We start from the raw sequence: 11,561 nt of genomic DNA, 5'->3' as shown, positions 1-11,561 counted from the left end.
TTTTGGTGTGTTCTGTTTCCGTGTTCATTTCTTTCAAGATTTTTTTTTTTTTATTCCCCTTTTGATTTCTTCTCTGATCCATCGGTTGCTTAGGAGCGTGTTGTTTAATTACCCCATCTTTGTGAATTGTCTAGTTCCCCCCCCCAGCTATTTATTTCTAGTTTTATATTATTGTGGTCAGAAAAGATACTTGGTTATGATTTTAATCTTCTTAAATTTGTTAAGACTTGCTTTGTAACATAACATGATCTAGCCTGGAGAATATTTCATGTGCTTGAGAAGAATGTGTATTTGTTGCTCTTGGATGAAATGTTCTGTATGTGTCTGTTAGGTCCTTTTGGTTTAAAGTATAGTTCAGGTCCAACGTTTTTGTATTACTTTTCTCTCTGGATGATCCAACCATTGTTGAATGTGGTGTATTGAAGTCCCATGCTATTATTGTATTACTGTCTATTTCTCCTTTCAGATATGTTAATAAATGTGCCCTTAAAGCTAAAGCAAGTCTCTCGTGGGCAGTATATATTTGGGTTTTGTCTTTTGTTTGGAGAATTTAATCCATTTACATTCATTTAACGTAATTATTGCTAGGTAAGGACTTATTAATGCCATGTTACTAATTGTTCTCTGGCTGCTTTTTAGGTCCCTTTTTCTTTTCTTCCTCTCTTCATGTCTTCTTTTGTGAACTGATTTTCTGTAGTGATATGCTTCAGTTCCCTTCTCTTTATCTTTTGTATATCTACTGTAGGTTTTTTCTTTTTGGTTCCTGTGCAGCTTACATAACACATTTTATAGATATAACGGTTTATTTTAAGCTGATAACAACCTAACTTGGATCACTCTACCTTTTTCCTCTCCCCCTTTTTTGTTTTTGATGTCACAATTCACATCTTTTTATATTGTTTACCCATTAACAAATTATTGTAGAGGGCAATTTGTTCTTGAATACTAATTTTTTTCTTGCATCTTGCTAAACTTTTTACACATCCTAGTAACTTTGGTTTTCTATAGAGACAATAATCTCATTTTTGAAAAAATAATAGTTTACTATTTCTTGTTTTTGGGTCCTCATATCTTTAATTCCTTTCCTTACTGTGCTGGTTATGACAGTTCTAAATATAGAACGTCTGATAATGGAGTCCATTGTCTTCTTTCTGCTCTTTAAGGATATGTTTTTAACATTCTTACATTAAGTATGAATTTTGCTCTAAATTTTTTAGATGCCCTTTATTGGATTAATAGAGTTCCTTAATATTCTTTTTTTTTTTTAAGCATGGAACTTGAACTCAGGACCCTGAGATCAAGACCTGAACTGAGATCAAGAGTCAGACACCCAGCCAGCTGAGCCACCCAGGCACCCTGAGCTCCTTAATATTCTCAGTTTAATAATCTTTTAATCAGAATTCTTTGATTTCATTAAAAAATTTTTGCATATATTCAGATTATTATAAAATTTTTTATTTAATCTGTTAATGTGAAAATTTTATTAGATTTTCTATTTAGTCCAACTTTCCATTGTTGGGATAAACCCAATAATGTCATGATGTATTTATTACCTGTATTATACATCACAGTGTTCTCTTTGATAATATTTTATTTAGGATTTTGCATCTGAATTAATCAATGAAATAGCTCTATAATTCTCCTTTCTCATACTGTCAAAGTTGGGTTTTGATATCCAGCTTATGCTGGTGTCATAACAAGGGTTGGGCGATTTTCCTCTGGAATTGGTTATGTAAGTGTGTTTGTTCTTTGTATGTTTATAGAAATAACCTGTAAAACTGTGTTGTACTTCTGTCCTCTTTGTGAAAGGAGTTTTTAAACTACTATTTTAGGCATTTTACTCCCTTTTGAGTCAATTTTATATTTTCCTAGGAATTTGAATATTTACTTAAAATTTTCAATGTATGGCAAAGTTCTTTTTAATACCTGTATCCTTTGTCATTCTTAGTATTTTTGCGGTTTTGCTTTTTTTTTCTTGATCAATCTTGCCATAAGTGTGTACATATATTAGTCTTTTCAAAGAATTGACTATTGGTTTTATAAACCCTCTATTAAGTCAGATGTTTATCTCTTTAATTTTTTTCTTTTTTTCTTTTTTAGCTTAAGCATTTAAGGCTATTTCTCTCTAAGTGCCAAAATTTTTAGTTTGTAGCTTAGTTTATAGTTTTTAAAATACACTTTTTAGAATTAAAATCCAAAAGAGTTTTTGGGTGAGAATTATTAGAAAACAGTATATGAAAAGGACAGAAGATGAACAGGCATAAGGAGAAAGAGGGTGAGAGCCAGTGGAGTGAAAGAAGACCTTGTACTCTGTGATTTAACAACCCTCCATGGCCTTTAAGACCTACAGCAAAGTTGCTGAACTCTTGGTAATCAGTTGTGAGATGATTTTCTGTGAAAACAGGTGAAGAACCGAACCAATCTTTTCACTTTCAATCATGTGGAAAGCAGAGAGAAACGTTTGGAAGTAAGGCTCAGGAGCAATTAAAAATCTGAGCTTATAAAAGGCTGTGGACTTGGGGCTCATGCCAAATTAACCAAACAGTGATTAGTGTTATGGAGAAACGATGTAGTTTTCAATGGAATAGTATGAGAGGAGACCTATGTTAGATTAGCCCTTAAGTGCTTGTTCACCCTTCCTTGAAATTTCTTCCACTCTAAAATATTCATGTCTCACTGGCCATACAGAGTGGACTGATAATAGATGGCACAGACAGCCGTAAAAATAGTACTTTTATTCACATTCTCCTGAATAAGAATCAAGGAAAAGAAGTGTGAGTAGCATCATCTTCAATTTTTTTTTCTTGTTTCCACAAACTCTGGATTCTGCTCTGCCAGAAGTCTTAATACCCAGGGAAGGATGCACCCACTGGAAGATGTAATGATGATTGGAGTGTTTGAAAATTTAAGAAGAAATTGTGCACTTTAACTTTTTATTTCATAAGTAAGAACTGTTTTTTGCAATTTGAGTTAGCTTAACAAATGGAGGATTTTTGCTCATGAATAAATGTATCATTTTCCCACAGATAGTTGAATGGTTAAAAAAAAAGTACCAAATTTAATAGAATCACACACAAAAAAAGGAAAATGGGCACCACCTGGTGATCATAATTTAACACAGTCTAACACGTTATTAATGTATTTGAATGAATATAGTTTCAATTAGCTATTACCCCATACTACCACAAAAGTTAGTGACTTAAAAAACAATTGTTTTATTATTGCTTATGGTTTCTTTGTGCTGGGAATTGAGAGAAGAGTTGAGGAAGAGCCTGTTTGAATGGTCTGGGCCCTGGATTTCTCATGTGGTTGCAGTCAGACAATGATTGAATTTAGAAAAACAGGGCATTGGAGCTAGTGACTGTTTCAGGTATCTTTCATTCTTCATAGAGTCTCCGGGCTTCTCCATGTAGTATCTCTACATGGGCTACTTTGGACTTCTTTGTAACTATCAGACTGCTTAATGGAGGCTGAAAGCTTCAAGAGCAGATATTCTAGCTCACAAGGTAGAAGCTGAATCACCTTTTATGACCTAGCCTTGAAAGTCACATAAAACTAATTCTATCATACTCTCGGTCAACCCAGTCACAAAATCCCACCCATTTTCAAGGGGTGGGGATATAGATCCAACCTCTCAATGTAGTGAGAATCAAAAAACTTGGCAGACATATTTAAAAATCACTGCAAATATACCAGAAAGCAGAGGAGGACAATTTACAATCCATGTTTAGAATGACGGAATGTTGGTCAATCTTAAAACAGACCTTCTTTCACCCAGATATTCACCCCACAAATATATACATTTTCAGTGTCTTAGATATCAAGAATCTTGCCTTTTTTCCTGTCATCACCTTTAGTTTCTTTCAACATCAGGATCTACATAAGAATAGAATCAATCATGGGCATGTATGCCACATGACGGAAGTCCTCGGGAGGAAAAAAGGGAAAGAAGTTAATGTTAATGAGCACCCATTCTATGCCAAATATCAAGCTAAACTTCATATTTTTATTTATTTCACCAAACTTATCTAGTGATCTACTGCTGCATACCAAATTATCCTACACCTTAATTAGTGTCACAAAACAGCAACTGCATTCATCTCACAAAATTTGGGGCCAGAAATTCAGACAGGGCACAGTGGGGCTGTCTCACCTATGCTCCACAATAACTAAGATCTTAGCTAGAGTGGATTGAACGGCTGGAAAAAGCTGTCATGGCTCTACCTGTTGGTTGAGTTCCTTGATTCTTCTCCACATGGCATTTGCTAGAGCTGGAATGTCTAAGATGACTTCATTACTTACATGTCTAGTGTCCTTTCTTGGATAACTGGTGCAGCTAGATTTGTCTAGGTATCTCTCTACATGCAGCTTCTCCCCATGGCTAGCTTATGCCTCACAGCATAGTAATCTAGGCTAGTCAGACTCAGTCAAGTTCAAAACTCCTCCCACTTTATCTTGTAGCCTTTATGCAATCTATCAATTAGTGTTTCCCCATATTTGTTCCTCAGAAGCTCTGCCTCCAACAAGCCATGGTTTGAAGTACTTTGGGAAGCATTGCATAACATATTTCTTTTTGGAGACTCAAAATGCACATTAATATATAAAAGGCACTGAGACGTCTGTTTAACTTTCCCAAGCTTCTCTGACTAAGGAACCTCTCTTTTAATATAAGACCCACTAACATCAGTCCATGGAATTTGCTTTCACAGATGTTGTATTAAATAGTGCAAAGAAGGGGCGCCTGGGTGCCTCAGTCGTTGAGCGTCTGCCTTCGGCTCAGGTCATGAGCCCAGGGTCCTGGGATCGAGCCCCACATCGGGCTCCCTGCTTAGTGGGGAGTCTCCCTCTCCCACTCCCCCTGCTTGTGTTCCTGCTGTCGCTCTCTCTCTCTCTCTCTCTGTCAAATAAATAAATAAAATCTTTAAAAAATAAATAAATAAATGGTGCAAAGAAAATGTGTTATTGTTGATGTTATAAAAGGTATATTACAGGCAGGATCTGATTTTAATGAGGACCACTGACCTGTCATAATTATATAACAAGGCTATTTTCATGATCTGATTAATCATCCAGGTTGAAATTGCTCTGCTGATGTATATAAATTTTCATGAAAGAGAAATCTTGTGTGATCAGAGTCCCTAAGTCCTTGCCAATCAAACAGTGGAAAAGAATGTTGAGTATAATTTCTGCCTATTTAAAGAATTTGGGTGCTTGTATTTTTAATGCCTACAGAATGTTCAATTTTATTAGGAAAACATTACACATATCAAATTTACTTTTATTTTGTTGAAGAGAATATTTGTTATATTGAAGAGAATTTTCTCAGCTGTGTATATTTATATATGTTAAATACATCTTGTCTACATTCAGATAATCGCAATTGGTTACTTTCTATATGCCAAGGCCTGTTGTGATACAGAAATATACATATAAGACGACAGAGCACTAGTGCTCATTATTTGGAAACTATTTGGGAGAGATGGGTCTTGCATATCTCAAACAATAATACTGCCAAACAAGGCTATATAATAAGATGAAAAATAAAATAAAATCTCAAGTCAAATGCCTCCAACAGCCAAAAGGTGCTGTGGAAAGGCAGGGAATAGAAGAGCTAAGTAACCGAAGCAATTTTCATAGAGAGCAGAGTGGAACTTGACTCATCTTGGTGGATGGATGTCACAGAATTTGAATTGTCAGAAGAAATAAGCAGCCGGTAGGCAAAGCATGATCAAAGGCAAGTGAATCCCATTTCCCTCTGGAATTGGCAGTCCCCTGCATACATTGCCTCTGTTCTTTGTCCTTTCTTTCTGTCTCAACCTGCCCCTGCTTATTTGTCCCTTCATGGCTAATCAAAGCTCTGTCTGGCAGCTGTGCTCTTCCACCACCCAGTTCCAGTCATCCAGAGCCAGCTCAAGTACCTGACCCTCCATTAAACAAAGCTTCCCAACAATTGTGATCCTTTTTTAAAACTAGCTAGTAGTTTGGCACTACCAAATCAAAACAATGCCTGAGTGTACAAGGGGGCAGCTAAATCTGATGGATCCATTATTGAGACTGATGAATGAGCCTATTGAAGAAGTAAAGATTGATGCAAATGCTTTCTCTGGGCACAGTCGAACGTGAAAGAATAAAATTTAGAGCTAGGGAAAAGTATGACCGACTATGGTTGATTGATTAGACCATTGAAGACCATTGGAGGTGCTCTAAAAGGGAAGTCGCTGGGCAAAAGTAGGGTTTTGTGAGGATTATTCTCACAGTAGAAAGGTATAGAATTAACTGCAGGAAGGCGAGACTATAGACAGGGAGATTCAGTGAGGAGGTAATTGAAACTCACAAGTGAAGCAGTGAGAGCTGGTCTGATATGTTAGGAGTAGACATAAAAAAGAGAAGATAAATCTGCCATATTTCAAAGAAAGATTTGCAGAACTTGGTAACAGTGACCGTAGGGGACAACTTTGGTTTTCTCTTTTCTAAAGTAAGGGAATTAAAATAGATGCTTAATAAGTTTACTCTAAACTATATAATGAGTCTAGGATACTCCAGGGGAAGGGTAAAATTGAAAACAAACATGTTTGTCTTATAACTGAGGGTGCTATACCTGACCACAGATGGGGTGGCTTAAATAACAGGTATTTATTGGGGTGCCTGGGTGGCTCAGTCAATTAAGCGTCCGACTCTTGATTTCGGCTCAGGTCAAGTTCTCAGGGTCGTGGGATTGAGTCCCAGGTCATCGGGCTCCATGCTCAGCAGGGAGTCTGCTTCTCTCCCTCTTCTTCTCCCTCTGCCCCTCCACCCCCCTACTCATGCACACGCTCTCTCTCTCTCTCTAAAATAAAACAAACAAATCCCCCAAAAAACCCAGATATTTACTTTCTCACAGTTCTAGAGGATGGGAAGTCCAAGACCAAGGTGCTGGCAGATTGGTTCCTATGAAAGCCCCTTCTTGCTGATAGCTGCCTTGTTGCTGTGTCCTTCCATGGTGGAGAGAGAAAGAACTAGCTCCCTGGTCTCTTCTTATAAAGTCATGAATCCCACCATGAGGGCCCCACCTTCAGGACCTCAACTAAACCGAATGACCTCCCGAAGGCCCCACCTTCTAACACCATCACATTCAGAGTTAGGGCTTCAACATATGAATTTGGAGGGGACACAAACATTCAGTCCATAACAGTTTCCCTTTCTGAATATTCTGCTATCGAATTCTACCATAATCCCAAACACTGGTGTTATGAAACTTTGATTATGTTTGTGGATATATTTGTGCGCATCCTAATTATTTTTACTATGGAACTATTCTTGCATTGTGCAAGCATACACATCGCTGATGTTAATTAACCTTCCCTCTTGATAGTTTTAAGCAAGACTTTCAACTGTTGTCTTCTGATTTTATGTGTGGGTATATGTATCAGTTAGGATCAAGTTGGGTTGGATGCACCTTAGAAGCCAAATAACGATGCCTTAAACACAATAAAAATTTCTTTCCCACGTAAAAGAAGTGTGATGATAAGCTCTTTAGGACTGATACAGCAGGTCTACAGATGTCAGAGACCAAGGTCCCATTACTCTCTCTGCTCCTCCATCCTAACACATGGCTCTCCTTTTTGAGACTCTCACCATCCAAGACGGTTCTAGAGCTCCAACAATCTAGGGATCAGAAAGTTAGGGAAGGAGAAGAGTTAAGACACACTTTCCAATTAACTCAGCACCCTTTATGGGGCCTTCCATGGAGTACCACACAACAGTTCTACTTACATCACACTGGCTGCGCCTATCTATAAGAGATGGTAGATTTTAGCCTGACGCATTGTTGCTTCCATTAATACAGGGTTCTGGTAGGTAAGAAGAAGGCAAGAATGGATATTATCTCTGACATAATATGCTTAGTAATCAACAATATAGTCTTCTGAGTATTGAATTCTAAATCTCACTGGACTCTTTTATAAAAGCAAAGAAACATGAACATATTGTCTAAATGTTGTTATTGGCATCAAGATAAGATATTCTGTATGTATGCAAAATAGCATTTTCCTCACACCAATTTTGTTCATTTTTCCCTCAACTACAGAAAGCTGCCTGTTTGCAAAGTTTACCTTTAGGGATAAAGACATGATGCCATTGAACTACTGTCTACTCAACCTGTATTTTGACTTTTTTTTTTTTTTTTTGATGAAGCAATGGGCTTTCTCCAATCCATCCCACACTCTAACTTGGCCTCTCTAGTTGCCAGTGGCCTTCTACAGTAAGGGCAATGGCTAGGGTTAGAAGTATAGGAGACTGACGCTCAAATTCCCTGTGAAATAGGAACAAAGAAGTTGGCAAAATTCCTGAAATCCAACCTGCCTTGAAATCTTGTAGTCAGGCTTATTCTGAATGCATTTCCTCTGTTTTTACTTAACACCATCTCCCATCAATTTGGGTGACACAAGTGGGTTTGATCCTCTCTCTTCTTGCTTGGGGCTTCTCCAAACGCAGGCTGTGAAACAAGGATTTGGGTGTAGGTGGTTAATCTGGGAGATGATCCCAGAAGCACACGTGAGACAGGAAGAGAGGAAAGTCAATAGAGGGTGTGCTAATGGGTAGTTTGCTCAATCTCACTGTGACCTTCGGAGGCATTGTGTCAAACATGCCTCACAATTGTTCCAACAAGGGTGAGGGAAGCTGAAGTATTTATCTGTTGACGCTCATCCCTCCCCAGCTGGAGGTTGCCGCAGGTGGTGTGACATACCCAGCATTTCTGGTTTGCCCTACTGGAAGGCTGAGCAAGCTCTCAGACCAAAAAAGCAGAGAGGCTCAGGAATTTGAGGTTGAAATACTGTTAGCCTGCTGGAAACTCTTGTGCAGCTACCAGTGAACTAGAGGTGGGCTGAGGGAAAAGGCATTAACAGGGTCTGCAACTTGCCCCCTGAGACTCCATGCTCAGGGTAGTTATATGATACGTTCCTGATAATCAGACTGTCACCTTCTGTGGCCACAGTGATTGAGTCAGGTATGGCCGCCCCTTCCCCAGAAGGGACTTCTCTTTTCTCACAGGTAGTAGGGGCTTCTCCTTACCATAAATTCCCTTCTGTCTTATTTATTGATTGCTGAGTAACAAATTGCCACAAATTTAACAGCTTAAAGCAACATAGTCTATGTAGGTCAGTCAGGAGCCCGAGCATGGCTTAGCTGAGTCCTCCGTCAGGTTAGGATCAAGGTACTGGCCAGGGCTCAGTTATTATCCAGGGGTTCAACTGCGAATAGATCGGCTTTCAGGCTCACTCCCGTTGTTGTCAGAATTCATTCCCTTTTGGTTGTAGAACTGAAGTCTTCTGTTCTTACTGGCTGTCAAGTGGAGGCTGCCCTTGGCTCCAAGACCTCCCACAGTTCCTGGCCATGTGGCTTTCTCCCTAGGCACCCTAACACCATGGCAACTTGTTTCTCCAAAGTCAGAAATGGAGGAAGAGAGTGAGTCGGCTAGCAAGATGGAATTTTGCGTAACCAAATATAATCACAGAAGTTGCATTCCATCACCTTTGCCATGTTCTGTTAGTTAGAGGTAAGTCACAGTTCCTGCCTACATTCGGGGGGAGGGGATCATAGAAAAGTGTGAATTCTAGAAGGTTGGGATCATAGGGACCACCTTAAAGTCTGTCTGGCACCCCTTCTAAGGTACTCAGTTCTACCATGATAAGAAAGTTTGCTCTCAGAGATTCCAAGGCCACCACTTCTGAGGCAGGTTTCTTGCCTCCTGCCTCCACTGTGATGATCTTGTAAGTTCTCTCTCTAAAGACAAGAAAAACCTCACATACTTAATCTCTCATAGAGCACTCTCTCTAATAGAGCTTCTGATAAATTGGGATTTACTTCAATTGTTCTGGACACCACATTTCTCTTAGTGAATCCCAATACTGAATTAGCCTTCTTGGCAATCATGTCACGCTGCTGATGTAAATTATATTAAAACAAACTAATCCATCTGCGTCATCTTTCATTATGAACTACTGTTAAGTCAAATCTGTTCCTTCATGCACTTTTGGATCTCAGTAAGTTACTTTACATTTATTCTTACTAAATTTCATTTTGTTGATTTTTTGGACAAGGTTTTAAAAATATTTTATATGGGGGTTTTTTTTTGTTTGTTTGTTTTTGGTTTTGGCTATCTTTCAAACTCTGGGTCATCTGCAGGTTTGATAAATGTGTCTTATATGGATTCAGCCAGGCATTTGACTTAAAATGTTAAAATTGGCAAAGTTAAATGGAGTCTGGAGGGCTTTCTCCACGGGAGTTAGGCTATTGACAACTTATAGCGGAGTCCCTCTCTGGGAATTGCCCTCTGCTAAAGGCAGCCGCCTCTCCCAAGGTCACCTCCCGCTCCTGGGGGTTGAGGGGGATAAGCCCACATTCATCAACTGGTGGAAGTGAATTTATAAAGACCTGATTCTCTTGCCTCAAGGTAAGACGAGTCTGCAAGTCCCTCCCAACTTCAGAGCCTACCATGGGATCAACCCAGGTCTTTGTTGTAACTGAATTTCTATTCAGTTTCTCCCTCTGTCCTGTTCCGCTGCCCTTCATCAGTGTTGGTCCTGAAGGCATACCCTAATGTAAGTCTCTAACCCAGAGTCTGTTTCCCAGGGAACTGGACTTGCAGTACCGTCCCCATTCTTCAGGAGTCTCTCACACCCTTCAAAAGTCTTCTTTCAGTGCCCAGGGTATAATTTAAATTCATTTTATTGGGTAAGAGCTCTTAATATCTCATTCTCTTAAGCTTTTGTCCCTCAATATATTGTTGGATATTTGGAGATATAGATAGATAGATAGATAGATAGATAGATAGATAGATAGATAGATATTCAAGCGGTTGAAGATCCCTCTTCTCAACTGTGAAGGCAACAACAGTTGAGGCATTTTGCTTTTATCCTGCGACCTGCTCATATTGAGTGAGCAGCCTCCTTCTTTGCACTTCTTCTTCTTTTGTGTATGACTAAATGAGCCCTTTTTGTGTTCTTTGTGCTTTCCGCATGCCTTAACTCACTCTGGGACTTGGCCCTTCTGGCACTGTTCATACTCTCCTTATGCCTTGCAGATCTCAATAGCGATTGATACCGGACGTACAGACCACCTGCTCAGGACACCTGCCTGGTAATTCAGAGGTAAAGTCTGTGTTTTGATAAAGAAAAGTGCTGTCTTAGTTTTATCACTATCTCCCTTTTAACTTCTGGCCCATGTACAAAAAGGTTCCTTTTCCTCCATCCTCCAAACTCCCCCTGCCCAAGCCCTGCTTTGGGTAGCAATTTTCCTACAACCAATGCCTTTGAATACACTTTTTGTGCCACATTGTTTCAGGCTATAAGAAGCCAGCCTAAGCAGTGTTAATCCATTTTGATGTTTTGCAGCCAAAGATCTAATTGAGTTGATTTCTATGACATTTTAGAGCTACCCACTCAACTTCAAATTTTTAAAAACTTTCATTTGCATCTTTGTTTTTTGCTACCACCTAAACAAAACTCAGCACACATCATATTTTTCTTTTGGGGAAAAAAAATAACAACCTTCTGAGAACAGGGGAATGGGGGTGCTCCCTT

The sequence above is a fragment of the Callorhinus ursinus genome, unplaced genomic scaffold, assembly GCF_003265705.2.
Source record: "Callorhinus ursinus isolate GAN/ISIS: 27379988/994484 unplaced genomic scaffold, GSC_fseal_2.0 scaffold16, whole genome shotgun sequence".
In the NCBI taxonomy this organism is placed as follows: domain Eukaryota; kingdom Metazoa; phylum Chordata; class Mammalia; order Carnivora; family Otariidae; genus Callorhinus; species Callorhinus ursinus.
The sequence above is the reverse complement of the archived record's forward strand: the minus strand, read 5'-3'. Positions refer to the sequence as shown.